This window comes from Cupressus sempervirens, chromosome 4, assembly GCF_028749045.1.
Source record: "Cupressus sempervirens isolate cs-2001-9-10 chromosome 4, ASM2874904v1, whole genome shotgun sequence".
Taxonomy (NCBI): domain Eukaryota; kingdom Viridiplantae; phylum Streptophyta; class Pinopsida; order Cupressales; family Cupressaceae; genus Cupressus; species Cupressus sempervirens.
The window spans coordinates 833,323,714-833,349,176 of record NC_143121.1 but is presented as its reverse complement, the minus strand read 5'-3'; the positions used below and the strand labels follow the sequence as shown (position 1 = coordinate 833,349,176).

The following is a 25,463-nucleotide window of genomic DNA, read 5'->3' as shown; positions in this document are numbered from 1 at the left end:
TTTGGTTGACAGAATTGGAATGCAGAATAGGATTATGAATTTCCAAAATAGCCCAAAATGAGCTTTTGTCTAATCTCAAAAATACTTGTAATTGGAATGCCCCTTCCTATTCTCAATCTCACTTGAATCATATTTGATAATCTCATCGGGTTCGTTTGATATTTTTTTGGGGTTTGGTCAAACTGCAAGTCATTCTGCTCATTGTGAAAGCACTTTAAACAGGTATTGTGTTAAATGGAGACACTATTTGGAATTCCCCGGATCATGTGACTGGGCCTCCATATGAGTTTTGAATCGAGCCTGCATAGATAGCTTTGGATCTGCAGAAATGGGTGGAGCCATAATGATTTGGAAAGTGACACATACTGTCAATGCCTCTAACTAGCGCCCAAGAAGAAAAAAACAATAATTTTCTTGCAATTCGTTGGCACCGATTGACCTATTTTCCCCTCAGATGCCAAGTCAAAAATGGTTCCTGTGAACAAGCAAAAACTTGCAATATTTTTAATATCTAACATTCCTTATACAGAGAAGTTCAAAGTTGGAGAATGATGCCAAAAATTTGCTCCTGCCCCGCATTCAAACTTGTCTCTTTGCCAAACATTTAACATCGGCAATCAATGGCTTCAAAATAGTGATTTCCCCATCAATTTCGTAGGTTTTCATTTCATATTCATAAGGTCTTCATCTCTGAATCTAACTGTTTTTCCATTCCTATTCCAATTTCAAATTTATACAACCAAACAAGACTGGAATTACAATTTTCTGTTCCCATTCCCCAGTCCCATTCCCATTCCTATTTTCAAATCTAATTTTCAATTTCTACACCTGTAACCAAACGGGCCCTTATGGATTATTTTGCAGGAGAGAGATTTCTTAGATCAGTATTCAGAGAATTATGAGCCTAAATATCATCAAATTTTTAAGTCCCTGGCCGTGATGGACAAACGCGATATGGTAAGTGCTATTTTACCCTTTCAGATTCCTACAATTTTATATTACTTTGTTGTTATATTTACGGACTTGAAAGTTTTCTTTGACATTTAATTGAGAGCTAATATGGGTGGAAAACTGAAAATCGAAAACTAAGACGTAGATATTTAAAAATTATCCTTCCATACGTTAAAATTTATGAATTTCATGATAAGATGCTCAGCCCCATATTAGTTTGTATACAAGTTTTGACTCAAAGAGTTGTATTTATTCTGGGTCTGGCGGGATTTAGTTTGAAGAATCGATGGAAAAAGTGGAGGAAAGTGCATCTAGAAATCAAAGCTTGTTGAGATAATGGGTGTTGCACACATTGCATAATATTGTTATATTTTATTATTTTATTCTTTTATGTAATGTTGTACCTAGATGGACATGCAACATGTATAGATTTCCATGGAATATTCTTGATGAGTTGTATTGTAACATTGTGATAATATTTCATGTAATTATTTAATATTGGAAAAAAGAATTAAATACCCAATATTAAATGTGGGGTCAGTGGGTTAGGTAGCACATGGTTTTAGCACATGGTTTATGTAATACCACTTGGTAGTTTTATGGGAATTGCTACTATATAAGCAGCCACAAAGGTAGTTGTTGTAGAGTGACAAAGAGTAAGAGTGAGAAAGGCAAGAGTCGAGAAGGACAAGGCTTGACAGGTTAGCCAAGGGAGCATTTGTGAAGGTTGGAAGCATGGCATGGGATGTGTGGATTCATGCTTGTTCACATAGTTTTCTCAGTTGTGGCTATGGCCATGAAGGCTTCCATGGTTGTATGGCAATGGTATTTTTGCTGAATAATACATGGTGATGGATGCTTTTGGAGGTTGGATTTTTTCCTCAATGAGGGTTTCCCAAGGTATATCTTGTGTCACATTTTGTGGGTATGTTGTCTATTCTCTTGCATGTGGATTTTAATTTCGTGATGATTTCAGATCTATTATGGGTTATGTGAAAATGGTTATATTCTTTCTTGCCAAGTTTCCTTACGAGTGGTATCAGAGCTATGGTTTTATTATTGTAACCCTAGATTGAATCCATGGGAATGCATAAGAGGATAAAAGAAAGGGCAACATATATGAGTGATGTATTGCAGACCTAAAGGCTTTGGATTTGCTGTTATAATGGGATGTTAAAAGATTTGGGCATGTGAATTTTTTTGGACAAAAGGATTTTTGGATGATTCATTTAAAATGAGGGTTTTTTGGGGGTAGCATGTAGAAATGACCTCCTGGGTAAAAAAAGACCTCACCATTGGATCCCGGCCGACATTTTCATAAATTTTGATATATAATATGCTCTAGTTTGGCCATGTTCAGAGGAAATGAAAGAGTTTTTTAGTTTCAGCCCATGATGGCCGTCAAATTTAATCCCGTTGGAATTTTCATCACTGAAAAAAATAAAGAATGAAAAATCGCACTGAAAATGGTAAAAATACTGCCTTAGTAAAATGACCATAACTTTCTCTCAGAATATTAGATTTCAGAGTTCTTATAGGCGTTGGAAAGCTAATTCAAAGCACTACAACATGGTGTAAGTTTGGTTCTATGATTTTGATATTTTGTCAGGTTTTAAGAGCCCTAAAGTTAGATGTTATTTATTTTTAGCACGGATTAGGGCATAACTTGGGCATACGGAGTCGAATTTTGGACTTCGAATAGTCAATGGAAAGCTCTTGGGGAGCTCTACACATTGGTTCAGATTTGGTGTAGGTTTAGCATGATCTATTTGGTGATATACTTATCTGAACAGTTTATAGCTATATTTTGACTATGGTAACTTGTGAGTTTATGGTATTGGAGATTTAAGATTTAATGTCATTGTATACTCAGTTCATATTTTAGAATGGTCTCATGATGATATGATTATCAGTGTTTAATTTGGATATGTATGATGACTTGTTGGATCTACAAATTGTGCAGTGTTGTAAGTGGTCTATACTTACAGGTTGCATTTATAGCTTGGTTATGGGTTGTCTTTGCCCATTGATTTTTTCATTACTGATACATATTCAGATTGGTGGCTTGGATTTGGGTTGTCTATGCCCTAAGTCACATGATTTGCTAAATTTTTTTTCATGTAGAAGGGATGAGATATTGTTACCAAGTACAGTCATGGTAGAGGATTGTGGTTGACTATGCTGACAGGTTGGACACTTTGAAAGATAGATGCTCAGTTCATGGATGTGATCATAGTGCCATGGATTTTTGGCATGACATGATTGGATATACAGGTACATCCTTGATGTTCATTAGCTTGGATTTTTTGATTCAGTTATGATGGTATATCTTCTTAGTTGAGGATCATGGTTATTTGGTTTCTTTTGAGGAGCTCATGATGTGAAATTTGAGTTCTTTGATGGTTTGATACCTTGGTTGATTCTCATGGCTAGAGGATGGTTTTTTCATCATATGTCATGGATAGCTTGGATACACGGTTTAGTGGGAGCTTGTGACAGTGATGGGGTGACAGTGCAGGATTAGTTCCTAGTTTGGTTTGGATCTTCATGCAGGAGATGGATGTTATGATGCCATAGGTGACTTTGTACCACGGTTGAGTGGGAGTTGTTGGCATTGATATATTTATTGAATGTTTGTAGATGTTGGAGGTTTGTCTTAGATCATGTTGCTACAAAAGCGTCTTTTCCATTTGCATGGTGCACTTGTTATCTTCATGGTGTGTGAAGATGGTTAGATCTTGAGGACTCATGGAGTTCTTGGTTATCTTCATGGTATGTGGAGATGGTTCTTCCTGGTATGTGGAGATGGTTTTCTTCATGGTGTGTGGAGATGGTTGCATCTTGAGGACTCGCAGGGTTCTTGGCAAAGGTGTGGTTTATGCTTTTTATTTGGCATGTTATCCTTGGTGTGAGGATGGTTTCATTATTATGTCATGGTATACTCTTGATACACGTTTAGAGTTGTGACATGTTATAGTATGTTCATGTGGAGCATGTTATCTCTTTAGTTGAGATGGTAAGATCATGTTGTCATGTTTATGTTCCTGAGGCCATGGTTAGAACTTTGACATTGATCTTGGTTTAGTTTCTTAGTATTGAGTACACTGATCATAAGCTAGATACTTTATGATATTGCTATGTTTCATTTGGAGTTAGCCTAAATTGATTGGTTATAGGTGCTCATGGATACTTAGAGATGGTGGTGGTGTTGATTTCTCTTGGATTAGAGAAGTATTTGTTGGGACGGTTGATGGTTTCAGCAGGAAGTCTGAGGGGCAGTCACCTGATATGGACTTGAGAGGAGATTGTTCTTAGATGAGTCTTGGTTGGAGACTTGGGTATCTTGATGAGCATTCTCATTCCCCACTCTTGGTCTACTTGGCAGTTTGCTACTTGAGAGGTATAGCCCATTGTTTCTCTCAGTTGCATTATATTTATGCTTTTCTTTTATGGATATGGATCTTGAGCTATGGTACATGAGTTAGTTCTAGATGGTTCATTTGAGAGATGGTTTAGCATTGGTTATCTCCATTTGCATATGTTGTTATGCTGGTTGAGTTTGGGAGATGGTTTTATATTGGGCATATTCCTTGGTTTAGGAATGGTTTATGAGTTTGATCTTCTTGTGAGAGGCTTACATCCATGATGAGTTATATGGTATGGTTTGGGTGTTGTTGAGGCTTCTTGTTGGGGTTTAATGGAGGAGATCATACTTGCACAGTTTGCATCTAGAGGTGTGTGTAGAAGGACATAATAAAGGTTATGATTTGCATGGTTTCTTTGGTCTTGGTTATCTTCTTGGATGTTTATTTTTGCCTACATTGGATTTGAGATTGGTTGGAGACTGTGATCACTAGTTTGTGCTCATGTATGTCATGTGAGAGATGACATGATTATTTCTTTCTCTTTCATCTGTTGGTTGTGGAGAACTTGGGAGAGCATTGGAGACTTGTTATGAGAGTTTTTTTTTGCAGGATATCCATTTATGTATTGTGGATATCTTTGATACTACATGGATTCACTTCTTTGAGATGTGTTGAGTGGATTGGTTATAGATTTGACATTATCTTTTGTAGTGGGAGCTTCCTGGTATATATGTGGCAGGTATTGCTCTTGAGACTTGTGATTGTAGGTTATAGATTGGATATGTCAGTGATATGAGATTCACTTGTTATACCTTTTGAAGGTATGGGTAGTTGGATGGGTTTAGCACTTGCTGTGGGTGTTATTTCAGCTATGGATATTTTGACAACTATAGATACATGTGATTACCTGTGGATCAAATTTTTGTGCTTGGAATTTTAGTTGGTACAGTATTTTATGATCTTCTAATGCGACAGGTTGGGTGGCTTTCTCTTTGGATGGCTTCTATGTATGTCCCGTGGCAGTGGCATAATAGGAGGTGAGATCATTCATGTTTGAGATGCTGGATACTTTGGTTTTGTTGCGGGTACTAGGATGGAGCACTTGTTGTATTTTGATCTGTGATGGTGGATGTGCTGGGAGTGTAATGGGCACCCCTGGATGTCCCAAAAAACTAAACCAAATTGCTGAAAGGAATTATGTCAAACAGTTTGCATTCAACTTCTTAAAACCCCTTATAACTCCGAAAATCAAACGTTTATTTGTTTGTTGTGTTTCATGCATGGAATTGGTATCATACAACATAAACAAGAAAGGAACTACAATAATATGCAAAGTGGAAATGAACTGCTGCTAATAAAATGTTATTTTCAGAATTCATAAAACCAAATACATGGCAGATTTATCAACTCACTAATTACTTCAGCAATATTGTCATAATACTCCAGCCCATGCTTACGAACTTGCTGCTACAATACTTTGTCCTTCAATCAGTCCACTACCTTCGTAATACCATTCCCTCAAAGCGGCATAAGCATCGGACAAGTAGTGAAGAAGATATGAGCAAAATACCAAATCTGCCTGTAGCCGAAAATGCAACTAAACTACCTGATAATGAAGCCAAAAACAAAGAATTCCAAAGGCCAAACCCCAAGGGAATGACGTCTAGAATGTTACAAGAGAGGATAGACATCCTCAAATGTCAAGAACTAAGCTGCAACTCACATACCAATTTCTTCTCATATTCAACCTGCCTAATGAAGCCACAGATGCTTCCTTTTATTCTATTCCCACGGGTCCGCTCAACTCATATGGGCAATGTGGGATAAAAGATGTGTAATATAAAACATATATTAAAATACCCCTTATGTCTCCCTTGGGTACACATCACCATAAAATAAATATTAAAGTAACACTTTAATATTTTACAATTAAATTAGACGTTACTTTAATAAAACTTCAGGCATTAAAATGTATTAGCAATCGAACTCCGAATAATGCGAGTGATAGCTCATCGGAAAGCTCTCACCGAGGAGTATCGAATCCAATCACCAAAATTGACCTGCACTGTGTCCTGCCAACTTACTAAAAATAGTAAGTATGCCTGAAACTGAGTAAATCAACTTCATTTTGGCCCAAACTGGAAATGACTAGGCCAAAACACTCCAAGATCCCATTAAACCCTTCGTTAGCCCTCGGGACCATGTAGAACAAGGCTAACGCACACACACTTGGTCAACTGCTAAAATGGAGACATTACAGTCCGCCCCCCTTGAAATTGCTTGTCCTCAAGCAATCTCAGTCCAGCCTGCTGAATAACCTGCTCACTCTCCCATGTAGAATCTTCCTCCGGCAGGTCTTTCCATCTGACCAAATACTCCTTCACTATCCTGCTTCTAAGCTTCCTCTCTCTGGTATCTAGAATAGCCTCAGGTACTAACACAAGCTTCCCCTCCTCATCCAAAGGGGGTAAATCTGCAGAAGGCACTATACTCTGACCAATGGCTTTCTTAAGCCTAGACACATGAAACACATTGTGCACTCGATTGCCTTCTGGAAGCTCAAGCTCATAGGCGACTTTGCCCACTTTGCGAATCACCCTGTATGGACCATAAAATCTAGGTTTCAACTTTTCAGCTCCGCTCTTCTTGAGCGATGACTGTCTATATGGTTGTAGCCTCAAGTAAACCATATCCCCTACCTCGAAGCTGCGCTCTATTCGGTGCTGATCAACATACAATTTCTGTTGATTCTGGGCCTGTTGTATATTCTCTTTGAGCACTTTCAGGATGTCTTGACTATCCTGCAATAAGTTTTTGGCTTTGGGCACTCTACTGTCCCCCAAAACTAAATCCATGAAGCTAGGTGCTTCATAACCATAGAGTGCCATGAAAGGAGTCATCTTGATGGACATATGATAAGTGGTGTTATAACAATACTCTCCCATATGCAACCATCTGATCCAAGCCTTTTGTTGTGTAGTTACATAGTTCCTCAAATATCCTTCCGCCCATTTATTCACAATCTCTGTTTGCCCATCTATTTGCGGATGATAACTAGTGCTAGGTGTAAGATCTGTACCACACAACCTAAACAACTCTTGCCAAAAAACACTCATAAACTTACTATCCCGGTCGCTGACAATGAATCTGGGCAACCCATGTAACCTGAATATCTCTTTAAAGAAAAGCTCTGCCACCTGTGCTGCTGTGTAAGTGGACGGAATAGCAATGAAGTGAGCAAACTTTGTCAAGCGGTCCACCACCACATAGATGCAATCCCTTCCCTGTACTCGTGGTAAACCAGTGATGAAGTCCATCGAAATACTTTCCCATTTCCTATCAGGAATGGGCAAGTGCTGTAATAAACCTGTAGGAAATGTGTGTTCTCCCTTATTCTGTTGACAAACCACACACTCCTTGACATACCTCTGAACATCATCCTTGAGCCCTTTCCATGAAAACCGCTCTCGGATCTGCCTGTAGGTCTTGAAGACCCCCGGATGTCCAGCTGTGGGTGCATCATGAAATGCCTTCAGTATCGCCTCTCTCAAATGTGATGATGGAATCAAATAAACCCTGTCCTGAACTCTGATCAATCCATCTATCACCTCATAGCGATCATCCTGTATGGTACCTGAAATCAATCCAGAAGCCCAAGCATCTCCGACATACTCTGCTATAATCCGATCTCTCCAATCTCCTGAAATCTCTGCCAGAGCACATAAGTGAGGTCTCCGAGATAAGGCATCAGCCACCACATTTTTCTTACCTTTGACAAACTCTATGTCAAAGTCATAAGCCTGCAATTTAGTCACCCATTTTATTTGCCGGTCATTAAGATCACGCTGGCTCATGAAGTATTTAATACTGTTGTGATCAGTCTTGATCACAAAACGTCCACCTACCAAATATGATCAAAATTTGGCCAATGCATGCATTATGGCCAACATCTCCCGGTCATAGATAGAATAACTTTTCTCAACTCTTCGGAGCTTCCTACTCTCGAATGCAATGGGATGCTTCTCCTACATCAATACTGCTCCAATCCCATCACCAGATGCATCACAATGAAGCTCAAAAGGCTTCGTGAAATCCGGTAGAGCTAGAACTGGACATGAAGACATTACCTGCTTGAAATGCTCAAAACACCTCTGTGCTGCCCCTGTCCACACGAAGGCTCCTTTCCTGGTAAGATCTGTCAAGGGTGTAGCAATCTGTGAGAATCCCTTAACAAACCTTCTATAAAAACCACATAAACCAAAGAATCCCTTAAGTTGTGTAAGGTTTGTGGGAGTAGGCCACTCTACAATAGCTCTAATCTTTTCGGGATCAACCCGAACACCATCTGCACTAATGATATGCCCCAGGTAAAGGAGCTCAGTCATGCCAAACTCACATTTAGATTCCTTGGCATACAATGACTCTCTCTCCAGAATAGATAACACCTCCTCCAGATGATGTAAGTGCTCCTCCCAGGTCTTACTGAAGACCAAGATGTCATCAAAGAAGATCAAGACAAATCTCCTCAGCTGCTTCCTGAATACCTGGTACATACAACTTTGAAATATAGCAGGTGCATTGGTTAGACCAAATGGCATAACCATGAACTCAAAGTGGCCATAGTGACATCGGAAGGCTGTTTTCTCAATGTCCTTTGCTCTCATCCTGATCTGATGGTATCTAGATCGCAAATCAATTTTGGTGAAGAAGCATGCCCCATGCAACTCATCAATCAGCTCATCAATCCTAGAAATGGGATACCTATTTTTAATTGTTTTCTTATTCAGTGCCCTGTAATCGATGCACATGCGCATTGTCCCATCCTTCTTCTTTACCAATACTATTGCTGAAGCAAAAGGGCTCTTACTGGGCCTGATATGCCCCATCTCCAACAAATCCTTAATCGCCTTCTCTATCTCATCCTTGTGTTTCTTAGGATGACGATAGGGAGTAATCATAACTAGTTTGGCTCCCTCCTCGAGCTCAATAACATGTTCCATCCCTCTGTCAGGAGGAACCCCATAAGGAATATCGCTAAATACTTTAGCGTGTCTATCAAGTATCTTCTGGACATCTAGTGGATGACTCTTTTCTTGTGGCTCTGGTGAAGTTGGCATAATGTGGCACTCTGCCGCCCACTCTATGTCATCATGACGAAAAAGTCTCTGCATTCTCCTCAAGGACACTATTCTGCAACCTCCATCTGAAAGCCCTCTAAGTACCACAGTTCTCCCCTCATGCTGGAATCTCATCTCCAATTTCGCTAGATTGAGTGTGAACTCAACTAGTGAAGCCATCCATGTCATGCCGAGGATGACATCATAATCTCCCATGTCCACAACATAGAACTCATCTTCCAACTTGTAGCCATCTCCAAACCTGATGCGAAGATTAGATATCTTTCGAGTGCATGATAACTTATCACCGTTAGCCACCATGAATCTAAACCCATCATGCTCCTCTGTCTGTAACCCTCTCTTGGCTAACAACTGTGCATCTATGAAGTTATGTGTAGCCCCAGTGTCAATAAGAGATATCACTTTCTACCCCTGGATAGTACCCCTGACCTTAAATGTGATTGCCTTTTGGGCCCCTGTCAAGCGTGCCAACGATCTATCATCCTTAGGAATGTTGCTCTCCTCTATAGTGTTACCCTCATCTGAATCGGAGTGCTGATCCTCCCCTTCTGACTCTGACTCTTCTGCTGAAAAATACTCCATTTGATTTGCCTTAGCCTTGAGAGAACATTTATGAGATAAGTCCCAAGGCTCTCTACAATGGAAGCACAACTTCTTCTTTCGAAGTTCATTCAAGGTTTCATTGTCTAGTCCTTTTGATCCTTCTTTGGGTTTGCTATACTCTTTCTGAAATGATTTTTTGTCTTTGTCCTTGCGGTAGGAAGAATCTGTTGAATAGTTTTTTCCTTTGTATACCGAAGGGGCTAAATCTCGTGCCTTTTTAGTTGCTTCAGCTAACCTGAGTGGATCATGTCCCTTCACCCAACCTCGTAATGGATCAGCAAGACCATCACAAAATAACACCACCAATCTCCTAGGAGAGATATCAGTAACAAGTACAGACAAGCGCTGAAACTCGGCAATGTAAGCATCCATAGAACCTGACTGTTTTAACTGTGCTAGCTCCTTGAAATGTAACTCGGGATCCTTAGTGTCAAATCTCCCAATCAATGTTTCGGTGAATTCCTCATAGGATGTAATCTGATTATGCCCCAAAGTCACCATGCCATGATGCCACCATTCATGTGCAACGCCATCCAAGTGCATAGCCGCATACTTGATAGCCTCCTCCTCAGGCATAGGATTAAGCTGCAAGTATGTATCTACCTTCTGCACCCAAGCTCGTGCAGTCATCTTCCCTGAAGCATCATAATAAGGTAAAGAAAGTTTTCCAACTTTCTTCCTCAGCTCAAAGTTTTGATTCCTCCCTCCTGCTTTAGGCATGTGTCTCATCCTCAAGTCCATATAATCTATAAGAGAAATATCCGCCTGAAACTCTGGTCCACTAGCCTCCCAGTCCCTCCTGAACTGATCCTGTAACTCGGTAATCTGTAGTTCGTTTACTAGATGAACCGGATCTCTAGGTAGAAAAGTGGGTAGAAGAGGTCTCGAGCTCGCAGTCCGTGCTGGGCGTGCAACGTGTCTAAAGTTATCAGCCTCATTCCCATTATTGCCGTGTCCATTATTACCATTAATGTTATTCTCAGGATCATTGTTGTTGCCTTGGCCTTCATGGTTATTGTTTCCACCGTTGTTATTGTTTCTGTTGTTGGCATCACCTGGATTAATATTGACACCGATCTGTCTAGCCATGAGCTGCAACATCATGTCCATTCGCTTATTCTGCTCCTGCTGCATACGCTGCCCCTGCTCTAATGTATCCAGTAACTGTCGGAACAGTACCTCCTCCTGATCTGGACCAGCATTTTTGCCTCCGCCTAATCCTGTATTCCTGTCATCTCGATCACCCATATTATTGTCCTGATCACAGAATATCTCCTCTGTGTCTGTATGGTTGAATTCAATGTCCCCCTGCACGGATGTACTAGACTGTTTGCTTTGCAAGTCTGAAATCCTATTTTGTCTTGCTCTGGTATCGCAGAAATTATAAGACCCCTGTCGCATGCTCAAACATAAATGCTTAGCCTGTGTTTTTTTACTTACTTTTTCCCTCTATCCGGCTGTTCCAAATTCCCTATAAGACCTCCACAGGATGGCAGGACTTATAGCTCTGATACCACTGTAATGGGCACCCCTGGATGTCCCAAAAAACTAAACCAAATTGCTGAAAGGAATTATGTCAAACAGTTTGCATTCAACTTCTTAAAACCCCTTATAACTCCGGAAATCAAACGTTTATTTGTTTGTTGTGTTTCATGCATGGAATTGGTATCATACAACATAAACAAGAAAGGAACTACAATAATATGCAAAGTGGAAATGAACTGCTGCTAATAAAATGTTATTTTCAGAATTCATAAAACCAAATACATGGCAGATTTATCAACTCACTAATTACTTCAGCAATATTGTCATAATACTCCAGCCCATGCTTACGAACTTGCTGCTACAATACTTTGTCCTTCAATCAGTCCACTACCTTCGTAATACCATTCCCTCAAAGCGGCATAAGCGTCGGACAAGTAGTGAAGAAGATATGAGCAAAATACCAAATCTGCCTATAGCCGGAAATGCAACTAAACTGCCTGATAATGAAGCCAAAAACAAAGAATTCCAAAGGCCAAACCCCAAGGGAATGACGTCTATAATGTTACAAGAGAGGATAGACGTCCTCAAATGCCAAGAACTGAGCTGCAACTCACATACCAATTTCTTCTCATATTCAACCTGCCTAATGAAGCCACAGATGCTTCCTTTTATTCTATTCCCACGGGTCCGCTCAACTCATATGGGCAATGTGGGATAAAAGATGTGTAATATAAAACATATATTAAAATACCCCTTATGTCTCCCTTGGGTACACATCACCATAAAATAAATATTAAATTAACACTTTAATATTTTACAATTAAATTAGACGTTACTTTAATAAAACTTCAGGCATTAAAATGTATTAGCAATCGAACTCCGAATAATGCGAGTGATAGCTCATCGAAAAGCTCTCACCGAGGAGTATCGAATCCAATCACCAAAATTGACCTGCACTGTGTCCTGCCGACTTACTAAAAATAGTAAGTATGCCTGAAACTGAGTAAATCAACTTCATTTTGGCCCAAACTGAAAATGACTAGGCCAAAACACTCCAAGATCCCATTAAACCCTTCGTTAGCCTTCGGGACCATGTAGAACAAGGCTAACGCACACACACTTGGTCAACTGCTAAAATGGGGACATTACAGGGAGGGATTGTTCCCTTGTTCGTTTATGTGGCTACGGATTGACCCTATGCAATGTATACAACAAGTGGGAGATTGTTGAGATAATGGGTGTTGCACACATTGCATAATATTGTTATATTTTATTATGTAATGTTGTACCTAGATGGACGTGCAACATGTAAAGATTTTCATGAAATATTCTTGATGAGTTGTATTGTAACATTGTGATAATATTTCATGTAATTATTTAATATTGGAAAAAAGAATTAAATGCCCAATATTAAATGTGGGGTCAGTGGGTTAGGTAGCACATGGTTTTAGCACATGGTTTATGTAATACCACTTGGTGGTTTTGTGGAAATTGCTACTATATAAGTAGCCACAAGGGTAGTTGTTGTAGAGTGACAAAGAGTAAGAGTGAGAAAGGCAAGAGTCGAGCGGGACAAGGCTTGACAGGTTAGCCAAGGGAGCATTTGTGAAGGTTGGAAGCATGGCATGGGATGTGTGGATTCATGCTTGTTCACATAGTTTGTTCGGTTGTGGCTATGACCATGAAGGCTTCCATGGTTGTATGGAAATGATATTTTTGCTGAATAATACATGGTGATGGATGCTTTTGGAGGCTGGATTTTTCCCTCAATGAGGGTTTCCCAGGGTATATCTTATGTCAGATTTTTGTGGGTATGTTGTCTATTCTCTTGCATGTGGATTTTAATTCTGTGATTATTTCAGATTTATTATGAGTTATGTGGAAATGGCTATATTCTTTCTTGCCAAGTTTCCTTACAAAGCTTCCATGCAATATTGTAATGGGAGGAAGACTGGTTGTAGGGAACTATGCCTTCTGTGTTGACTGTACATTATAATGCCTGGCACTACAGAAATGAATCCGAAGCATGGGTGGGACTAGCTGTAGAAATCACAAAAGAATTCGAGGCGACAATGACTTTGGCGCAGAAGCTGAGGACAAGTTGGAGTTAGAATTGGACAACCCATAGAAACATAATCTGCTTTGGAGTGATCCTGCCATGTTTTCTTGCATTACTGGTGTCCATCTGGCTCACTATTATTGTATGGTTTCTATTGGATAGAGTCCACAGCAAAGATATAAAAGATCTTAAATACAGAAGTATGCCTATATGCTGCATTACATTTAGCTGGAAAGGTAACTATGTTCCACATACAGAGATTTGCAAGATGCCCCCTGCTTTCAAAGATAGTCTTAGAATAGTTGTCTTTGTCGATGATCTCAATCGTTGTGAAGAAAATGTCATTCTGGAGGTATAACTTCAAAGCAAACATGGTACTTGCGATACTTCTGGTTCTTACCTTTTATTATTATTTAGTTTTCTAAATTTCTACAATAACTTTAATTAGCAGATATTGTCAGTTGTGCATCTGGTTTTGGCTAGTTGTGAGATCAACGTTATTTTGGGGATGGATAAGAGCATGATTGAAAGTGCAATCATAAACAAGTTCGGGGACTGCAAGAAAAACAAATCTGATGAGTCGAATCGGGACATAGCAGAGAAATATTTAAGGAAGATAATCCAATTGCCGCTAGACCTGCCTGACCCAAGTGACTTAGAGTCTGACAAGTTTTTACAGGGCCAGCTGGGCATGTGGGACGGTAGAAAAGGGTCTACTGACTCAGTAGCACAAAAAAGAATACACAATACTCACGGGTGAAGAAGAGTGAACCCAAAATTTCAAATTGGACCTTCTATTCCAAATCAAACCAAAGTAGGTATATGCATCTGACTCAACAAGGGGAGTTTGTCACTTTTTTTTTCATCCAGCTACACGTTTAAGTATGAATTTGATTTTCTTGAAGGAATAGAAAATCCAATATGATTTCTGAAAATGAATGCATGATTTTATCTATCTGAAAATTCAGATTTGCACAATTTCAAATAGATATTTTCATTGATCACTGTATAACAAGTATTATCGAACAACATTTCTCACAATATTATGTATCTTCAAATTAATGTTGTTAATTTATCAATTTTGATATTCTATCACATAACTTATTCTATGAGTAAAATTGTCTTAATTTTTTTTGGGGTGGTTTCATAATTCTTGATTTTTAAACTAAAATTGTCTTTGTGGCAATGGCAAAAAATTAGTTAACATCGACCATTAATACTTTCGGCCTAAGAATCAGTCCTTTGTGTGTGATGTTTAAGTTAGTGTAGCTATGAAGTACATAATACTGGGTTTTCAACATTCTTAGATTAATATTGGGTATTTTGTTTTGATCTATATTTTGGTTATTAGTGCAACTAGTGTTGGTGTTTATTTATAAGTCAACATATTGAATATCTCCAATGTGTTCTCATATACTAGATTGACAAATAGAAATATTATTTTCTTGTTCTACAAGTGCAATTCTTAGAAATTATCTTATTAATTCTAAAACTATTTTTTTACCTATATTTGTCATAACTAATTTAAACATATCTTCTCAATTTAAAAGGCTTTTAGTAAAGATTAAATCATCACAACACATGATTCAAGTGTGAACATTTTTGTTGATCTTTATAAAGGAATGTACATTTTTATTTGTCATAATAATTATATTATGAACTAAATATGAATCTACAAGGAACCCCTAATAGTTATTCTATATAGACATTTTCCTACACAAATTTTAATTTAACATTCATCTATTAAAATCTATAATTGTTTTGTCATCCTAAGCCTAATATGAATCTATGTTATTGTTAAAAATATTTATACACTCTATGTTCAATTTAGTCTCATACATAATCTATAAATTCACTAAATAAAATCTATCTTTTCACTCATAGGCTTGATCCAGTGGCCTTACTTATATTAGTTTTTAAGTATATGTAACGTAATCTTTAAATTCACTAAATAAAATCTATCTTTTCACTCATAGGCTTGATCATATGGCCTTCCTTTGATTAGATTTTATGTAAGTGGATGAGAGAATATAGGGAAAAATTAATCAATCTATTTTTTCCTCCTTGATCACAAATTGCTTTCAAACTTACTATTAGTTCTTGCCTTCCATAGGATACTATTGTTTTCATTCAATTCAATTTTTCAATTTAACTAACCAATCAATTCATAGGATTTGAAAGATTAAAAAAAAATTCAAATATTTGTATCTTTTTCTAATTTATTATTATTTTATAAATCATATTTTTCATTTATTCTATTGGACTATTCTATTTTTGGCAATGAAAAAATTCAATTTTCTCCAACAAAAATAAATATATTTTCTAACATCTCTATCATGTATTAATGAATGCATTAATTACAACTTTATATTTTCTACATTTGTGACAAGTGGATTAACTTTTTTAAAAATAGTCATTTTTATCTTCCACCTCACAAATGAATGTCTAATCAATATTAATTATCACTATCTATTTTTGTTACCAAGTTCAAATATAGATATTTTAATCAAATATAGAGTTAAATTTTTTATATTTCTTATTTTAAATACATTTATTATTTAAGATAGTTTATGAAGAATAAGTCATATTAATTTATAGAGTTAAATATTTTTTAAGTTGTATAATTTAGATACTTTAGAATTAAATATTTAATATTTCTTATTTTAAATATATTTATTATTAGTTTTATGTTGATATTTATTTTTGTAATTTGTAAAATATTAATTTTTTTAAGTTACACTATATTTGACTAGCTATCTTACCAAGTTAAATGTTTTTTATTTCTTATTTTATATATATTTCTTATTAGTTTTTACATTGATATTTATTTTTAACAATTGTAAAATGTTATTTTAAAAAAGTTTACACTATGTTTTACTAGCTACTATTGTACAATTTTGCTCAATTTGTTTTATAACATTAACACTACCCCTCAAACTTACTATATATTTTGGTACTTTGATTTAAGTAATCAACATTTTTTTAAAATTAAATATTTCAACTTATAATTGAATTAGTAGAAATGAGTAGTTCATTCATGTAATATAATTTTTATTGTTATTTATATATTTCTTAAAATAATAAAATTATTAATATTTTTCAAATTCTCTTCAATTCTCTTTATTATTCTACCTTTACTTATCCTTATAATAACATATCATTCTTTCTTTTAGCTCTCTTTGTATACTTCCTTTCTATTTATAAATCTATATTTTCCTTCCTTTCTATCTACAAGTCTATATTTTCCTTCTTTTCCAATTATATGATTGAAGTGTTCAAGTTTTTACTAAAAATTGTAACTAATTTAATTTCTACTTCATGCAATACTACTTCAGCCAACCATAAAAACATGAAGGCAAGAACTTTGATGCATGCACCTCTTGTTTTCTTCCATAAATATCATGCTCTTAGTGATGGACATGAATGGTGTAACTCATCACTTGCATGAGCTGGAGATAAGATGAGAACCTCCTAATAAATTCCTTGGTTTACAAAATATTTCAAAATTTCTCCTATAAAGATTTCTTATTTTAGTACCTATTGCTACTTGGAATCTTGGTTACTTGTTGCTTTGAGTTTTGTTCGTTTCGACATATTGCTTTATCGGATTGTGAATTTTTATCAATAGTTGAATCTAGTGATGCTTCATCATTGAATTCAGCCTCACTATCGGTAATTAGTTCTTAGTACTCAAAGTATACAATATATTTCATTGTTAGTTAGCTTTAATGAAGATGTTATTTTATTTCTATTATCTAATTTCCTTCTCTTTTTCTTTTATTTATTCCAATAATGTCATTGCAGTCAGAGAAGAAGCAACGAAATCTTTGACAGAATCTGGAGCTAAAGAGAGAGGAGAGCCCAGCTTTCCAGGTGAGATTTTTCCAAATGCAATCCTCTGAAGCTAGACAGAAAATAAGAGATTAATGGTCTATGTTTGACCCTAGTGAGTGATGAAATTTACTGTGGCCCCTAACTTGGTAACCTTGCTTCCACGACTAGGTTTCACTAAAATGGGACCGCAAGGAACAATTTCGAAGCTAGGTGATGATCATTCAAATACAGTGAATTTTAAATTTACGCAATGTTTCATACAATACACTTTCATCCTAATTCATTAACCCCTTTAATTCAAACTGTGTAGCTGGCACAACAATAAAAGAAACCATGATTGAAATAGATCGTGTGTCAACGAACGTTGAACAAGGTGCAAGTGCTCTATATAAATATTATATTAATCTCCTCTTACCTAAGTCTTTTTCTCCTTGTAATCATCACATTTAGTATTGAGGGAAAATGATTCATCTTACATATTACTATTCTCAAGGTAAATATATAACTTTTATTTGACATGCCAATAGTAGTAAGAGATTGACGTTTGTTGTATTCAGATGAGCATGAGCAAATCTTAGATGCTCCAAGATAGCTAGTAGATATGAAGAGTGAGATAAGGCAGATGGACTTGAAAGCATTAACTACAGAAAGGAATGCATTTCACTTTATTCATAAGTGATCCTCACACAGTAGAAAAATTCCCCGAGAGTGGAAATGTTTGATGACATACCATCGGCTTGCATGGAATATTTTGTCAGAAAGCCCAGAAGTGATTCAACTGTCAGGATGACAGGTTCAACTTATTGCTTGGGTTTTCGTCTACTCATGGCATTGGAAGCAGCTCATTACAACTCTTGTAAAAGTAAGATATGCCTTGAACGATTCTTTTTAATCCTATCTTATGGTTTTTGCTTGAAGTGGTAAGTATCTCCTTGGGACAAAATAATATTGGTTCTGATAACAAACTTAAATTTTTTTTTGTATGTACTCATGCAGAAGTGAGACGATCTCGAGGTTTTAAAAAAGTGGGTTAAGGTAGAAGACATTCAAAAATGCGAACCAGTGGAGAACAATGGGCCTTCATTGAGAGAGATTGTTGAGTATTATATCGATGATAGGTGGCCGCTTGAAAGGAAGAGCGAGGCTATTCAAGAACGTAATGTGAAGAAAAAGAAGGAAGAGGCTATTGATAACGACAATGAGAAAGTTGGCGATAAAAGCTATAGCAACATAGAAGAAATGAAGAAGACTAGTGGCAACATTCATGAGGAAGACGTGAGTGTAAGTGAGGAGGGTATAGAGGAAGAGTTTAATCTCAAGCAAGTGTTGAAAATTGCTTTGAAAGAAGAAAGAGAGCAGAAACGAGTGTGAGAAATATTAAAACAAAATCATTCACAATCCTAAACCTAAAAATTTGTTGGCACTCACAATTGCTGAGTGACAGTTTTGCTCGGTAAACACTAAGAAATCGAGTGGTAGGAGAGTTTACCGAGTGAGCTCGATAAATGAAGAGCAAACAACTTGGTAGCCAAAGAATGTCGAGTGAGCTCGGTAGAAGAGCCACTCGGTAGCCACAGTATACTGAGTGAGTTCAATACAAGAGAAACGCGGTAGCCACAATATATTGAGTGAGCTCAATAGAAGAAGGTACCGAGTGAACTCAGTAGCCACTGCAGAGAATGACTTCTACCAAAGACAATACCGAGTGCAGACTTATGAAATAAATATTCTCACCATTAAAACCAGAGATCCAAAGCTTGAAATACTCAACAAATAAACTTATCAAATGCAAGAACAAGAAGCAATAGATTCACGTATGCCTGCTTGCTTACTATTCAACTTAGATTAAATCATTATAAAATCTGGGAGCATTCAGCTTCAACTAGAAAACCCTAAAACTTCAAACTGGAAAACTTCAAACTTACAGCTCTAATGGTTGCATACTACAATGTTTGGAGCAATCACTGCTTCAACAGGTTGAATCAAACAACAAACTATGAACTTATAGGATGACACAAAGAAGCACGTGCAACTGTAGTGATGAAATAAATGTCCTCTATCCCTGCAACAAACTGGATCTACTGATCACTTTCTCTGCAACTTCTCTCTGCTCTGTAACTTCAACTTCTTCTTCTCCTTGTCTATCTATAGGTCGAATGGAATAGAACATTCCTTTTGTCTTCTACCAAAAAATGTTTTCCCTCTCATTTGCAAATTTGAAAATTCACCTACCAAGCAATAAATTCTTTTGATCGTTCTACAAGTTGTCATGGAGGTAGGTGGGCATTTGGCTCTAGGGAGAAATGACCAACTGTAATAAATATTCCAACACTCCCCTTTATCCCGAGCCAAACAAACAAGGATCACTACTAATCCAAATCAACTACACCAAGACACTCTCTTAGGTGTACAAAAGTTCCAATGCTTAATGGCTTGGTAAAAATCTCTGCTAGCTGCTGCTTAGACTTACAAAAATTCATTTTGATATTCCCATTCTCCACCAACTCTCTAATGAAGTGATATCTGATCTCTTTGCTTCTCCCATGGAAGACTAGATTCTTGGACAATGTAATTGATGAGATGTTGTCACAATAAATTGTGGTTCCATCTTCTTGCCTTTCATTCAAATTTGTCAAGATCCTCCTTAACCAAATAGCTTGACATGTTGCTACATTTGCTGGTATATATTCAGCCTTTGCTGTAGATTGAGCAACAATAGATTGCTTCTTGGATGCCCATGAAATTGCACCTGATCCCATATGAAATATGTATCCGGAAGTGCTCTTCCTATCATCTATAATTCCAGCCCAATCACTATCAATGTAACCAATCAACTTGAATTCATTATTTGCAGTATAAATTTTTTTGAATCCCTTGGTACCTTTCACATACCTTAAGATCCTCTTTCTCGCTTGCCAATGGGAATCCTTTGGTGTTCCCATAAATCTAGAAATCAGACTTACTGAATGCATTAGGTCTAGCCGAGTTGTAGTCAAATACATTAAACTTCCAACCATACTCTTGTATAGTGTTGGATCTACTCTCTTGCTAGAGTCTTCCTTGCTCAACTTTAGACCTATTGCTGTTGGTGTGAGGGCTGCCTTACTATTCTGCATTTTAAATCTCTCCAAGATCTGCCTTGCATATTTTTCTTGAGAGATGAAGATGCCATCATGCATTTGTTTTACTTCTATGTCTAGAAAATATTTTAAGAGACCTAAGCCTATCATTTCAAATTCATTTTTCATGGCCTCTTTGAACTCACCAATTAGAGCCTTGTCATTTCCAGTAAAAATTAAGTCATCTACATACAAGACAATAATCAATACATTACCATCTAATGCCTTGATGTAAAGAGTGGGCTCACCATTGCTTTTGCTAAAACCATTTCTTATCAAATATGAGTCAATCCTGCTGTACCATGCCTGTGGAGCTTTCTTGAGCCCATAAAGAGCTCTCTTCAATCTATATACTTTGTGTTATTCACCTATAACTTCATAACCAGGTGGCTGCTCCACATATACTTCTTCTTTCAATACACCATTTAGGAAGGTGGACTTCACATCCATTTGAAATACCTTCCATTTGTGTTGAGCTACAATTGACATGACAACACACATGGTTTCCATTCTTGCAACAAGGGCATATGTCTCATCATAGTCTCTACCATATTGTTGTTTGTAGCCCTTGACTACCAGCCTTGCCTTATGCCTATCAATCTTGCCTTCAGCATTGCATTTGGTCTTATAGACCCATTTCACTCCAATCACTTGTTTCTTTGGAGGCAATTCAGTTAGCTCCCATGTCTCATTCCTTTCTATAGCATCTATTTCCTCATTCATGGTATTACACCATTTCTTCTCCTTAATAGCTTCTTCAAAATATACTAGATCACTATGAGAAAATAATGCAAAATTAACACTCTCATCATAATCTTCATACCTTTCATCTTAGTAAATCTCCCTAAGACTCTTGGTCTTTCTTGGTAATAGGGAGGAGAGTGTGGGATCAAAGTCTTCGTTACTGCTGCTTGGTACTGACACTTGGTCATGCCTAGAGGAGCTAGGTAATGACTAGGGCTTATTGCCTTTTCTTCTATCTGCTCCTTCTTGTTGTTGTTCATCAGCATCTTCTTCACTTATAATTCACTAGTACATTAGGCCCCCATTTTTGACCAAATTTTTTGAACAAAGGCCTATTTGGGTTGTTAAATTCTTTTTTTTTGAAAAAATGGGCTTGATATGGTCAAAATTTTGACCAAAATTTGACTATGATAAAATTGTTTAAATTTTGACCTTCAGAACATGAGAAAAAAGGTCACGACAGTATTAATTTTGTTTTGGGGCACACTGTGATTGCAATGGGCGGGAGTTTGGTGCAGCGTCAATAGGATAGGGGAAAGGAGGCAAGAATCTAGTCATTAGATATCATTCCAAGTTTGTTATCTATTAGAAAGTTGTAAAGGTGGATTCCAAACCTATTCAATGCTTTTACATTTTATCTTTCTCTTCTACTCATTGCAATTTAAAAAATAGAGCCACTGTTAATTCTTTCAGATCACAATGTTGTTTTATAGATGATGTTTAGGTTCAGGGTTAGCATATATTTAAGTGCAAGGATAAAGCTGTGGAAAATTTATATTTTTGATATAATGCACTATTCATTTTTTGCATTTCTTTTGCATGCAGGGAATCTCGAGATGTCTTGGTGTTAGAAACCTCTGGATCGGAAACAATGAATGTAATATGCCATAGCTACTCCCATTTTCTTTTTTACTCAAATTAGCAGCATTACCTTTGACAGATTTTGATCTAGACCAATTCACACAAGTTTGTGGCCATTTTACTGTAGATTGCTTTGCAAGACATTAAATAAGAACTCAATCTTTGGGAGGATTGATATATTGTAGAACATCTGTATCTGCATTCCTTTCCTCTTCATTCTAGTAGTTTATTTTCATCTTTTTGTATGGCTTGCATCCACAACATTACCTTGTTGAGTCATGAGTCTTTTTCATTACTTTATTTAATGAAGAAAGGAAGCTTAGCTTGCAAGTTTTCAAAAGAACTTCATTGTAGAGTTTGGAGCCCCAACAATGTAAATACTATGAGGAAACTATACGAGATGCATTGTTATAAGTTATACAAGCTTTCCTGGTGCAATCTAGAAGTACCATTTTAAGGAATTGTCTCTCCAAAATAGAAAATGTAATGTAGTGATTCTAGCAGATGACATGCAGATGGGTATGCTTGTGTGGGAGAAAAAAGAAGAAGAAAAGAAGCAATTTGCTTTATCATCTCTGGCTAAAGACGCAGCTCATACTCTTGAAGCTGTGTAATATTCTCTCATACATAGTCCTGCTATAAATAATTATTTATTTTTTCCCTCATGCTTGTGCTTTGAATGATTAGGAGTAGTGTGTATCTTGTTGGTGTTTCAAACTGCTGAAACTATCAAGCAACAAAATGCTTAATATCACAGTGAAATGACTCACACAATCTAGGGATTAGCCACTTCCCAATATCAACTGTATGAATGAATCACTATATTCCAACTTCAATAAAACCAAACGATAATTTCCTACTCTTCTGGCTCTGCTAAGCCAAGGCGAGTATACCTAGGGATAATTCTAATGCAACTGTGTATGAAATTATCTTAGTTTCATTCTGATTCTCATCTATTACCTTCACATACATATACAGCTCACTTCAATTCTTCAATGCTCTCAAACTTATACACATCCCTTATCAGTAGATCTGGTCATAATTCTCATAAATTTTACAAATATTCTTGGAAATAACAACTAGCTAAGACTTAGGAATTAGATATAAATGAGTTGAGACCAGCATTTATAATTCTTGAATAGGATTGAAATAATTTTGATTTTATAAGATGACTTGATATGCAACAGCAAAATTTATCCTTGTTTACTTCTGATTTATTGGACCAGTGCCTTATCCATTGGGAAAGAAATTGACTATTGGCGAGAGATCTAATTCAAATAACTTGTATAAGAATTAATCAACTGCAATCACCCATCTCCATTCTTATGCACTATCCCTTTTATGAACTCACAAACCCTACTGATTTACTGAAGCATTTATATAATTGCGTGAATTAAAAGCAAGAATAAAACCAGCATACAACCCATCTAGACTGCATTCAGCCAAATAAACCTTATTTAAATGACTTCAAAGTAAACAAACCCATAAAATGGAGACAAAAATTGATGAATTAGGCAGGCTTCAAGATTTAAGCTTCTAGGTATTTATTTGACACCATTTCCCTATAGCCTACTTATAATATGTGGCAATCATTGGGAGAACACATTCATTGAAAAACTACTAATGCTTGTTTACAGGATGTTGTTGAAGACTTGTGTGCTTGTTCAAACTCTATGCATGGTTTTTGTAGATTAGATAACAATTTATTTGGTTCACCAAAATTAACTTTCTATACTACTTGGTGTTTATGCATTGTTTAGAACTTTAGGAGTTGCATGGACATATCATCTCCCCTCATTATTCATAGATCTTGGGTGCAAAAGAAATTTGTGATATTTCTATGGAGAGGCCTATCTTGGACACAAGACTCATCACTTGGTGAGCCCCAGGGAGCGACCTTGAAGTGGTGATGGGCCAAAACTAGGTTTCAACATTCCAACCACTATAATAGACTTGATACAATTAATGTCATGTCAATGGTATTATTGTGTGATAGCTCTCCTCCAGTATCTGTGTGGTGTATCAAACCCTAGTTCTTAGGGCTTGGAGACCTTCTAAGGAAGTTTATTATTCACTTTCCAAATGAAATGACCACACTAAATACCTTGTTTTAGAGACCAAAATCCTTTCTGCCCACTAGCTCAAGGGGTCACTAATGCCCATGAAGACATCCCATATTCTCACATCCTTATTAGAGACAATAGTCCCTAGGGAAGTAATGCCCCTTGGGAACCAAATCTTGGTAGCCCCAAGAAGTGAGTTCACTATAAGGAAGAGCCTATGGTGCCAAGATTCTAAGTTGTCCACCCTAGATAAGCATGGATGAACTTCGGTTCAAGTGGAAATTCAATTGAATATACAGTCTTAAATCCTAGGTTGTGATGTAAAACTGTTAGAATCTGAAAAGATTAATAACCCAGAAAACTAGTGCAAAGAGTAAATATCTAAACTATGAATGCAAATGATACAAAATCAAAATAGCATCATAGAGTTAGTCTCCAAGAGAGTAATGCAAATGCTGGAAGCAAAATAACATTAAGAGGATGCAAAAATAAGAGATACAAATACAAGCCAGGTAGCATGCTTATATAGGCTAGGAAGAGGGAGGAGGTGGCAACACCAACCAATGAGGAGCAACCATCTATTGGACTAAAGATAGCAAAGTATCTTCCCAAGATAGCTAATGGATGCTCGCATGTAGGAAGGTGACACCTCACAACCATTCACCTAATAAGACATGCTTTATTAACCTAAGCGAGATTATTAAAAGTGTAAGAAAAACCTATCAAAATAGAAAAAATGAAAAACTACACTAACACCCCCCCATAAGCGAAGCTTAGGTGGATGTAGAAATGGGTCCCGGCAAGTCAAGCCTGATGAGGTACCCATGTACATAAAATTCCCCCAAAAGAGAGAGAAAAGAGACTCCCCAAAGAAAATTAGGACTCCAAGTGAGAGGAAGAGGCCCCCCCAAAAGATGTAGCATCCCGCACCTCCAGCAAAGCTTGCAAATTTTGTCTGGTAGATCCACTTGCATCGAACAAGTTTTCTTCCCTTAGGAAAAAGGACAAGATCCCAAGTGTGGTTCCTCATCAAGGAACTATACTCGTTCTGCATAGCTGTATCCCACTCAAAAATACTAGAAGCCTCATGAAAGGACTGTGGATTTGAGGCAGTAGCAATGAAGATATGTAGAGCATCCTGGAATTGTGAACTAGTCTGCTTGGTGTCTGATGGATCCCCAACCCAATCATCTGCAAACTGCAAGGTCTGTCTAGCCCAAAGTGGACCAGAAGATGGAGAA

General features: G+C 37.0%; 1 pseudogene; it reads left to right on the top strand.

The window, feature by feature from the left end:
- Positions 1-13,568: 13,568 nt before the first annotated feature.
- The window catches only part of LOC149563969 (uncharacterized), a 102,002-nt pseudogene continuing 90,107 nt past the window's right edge, over positions 13,569-25,463 (top strand).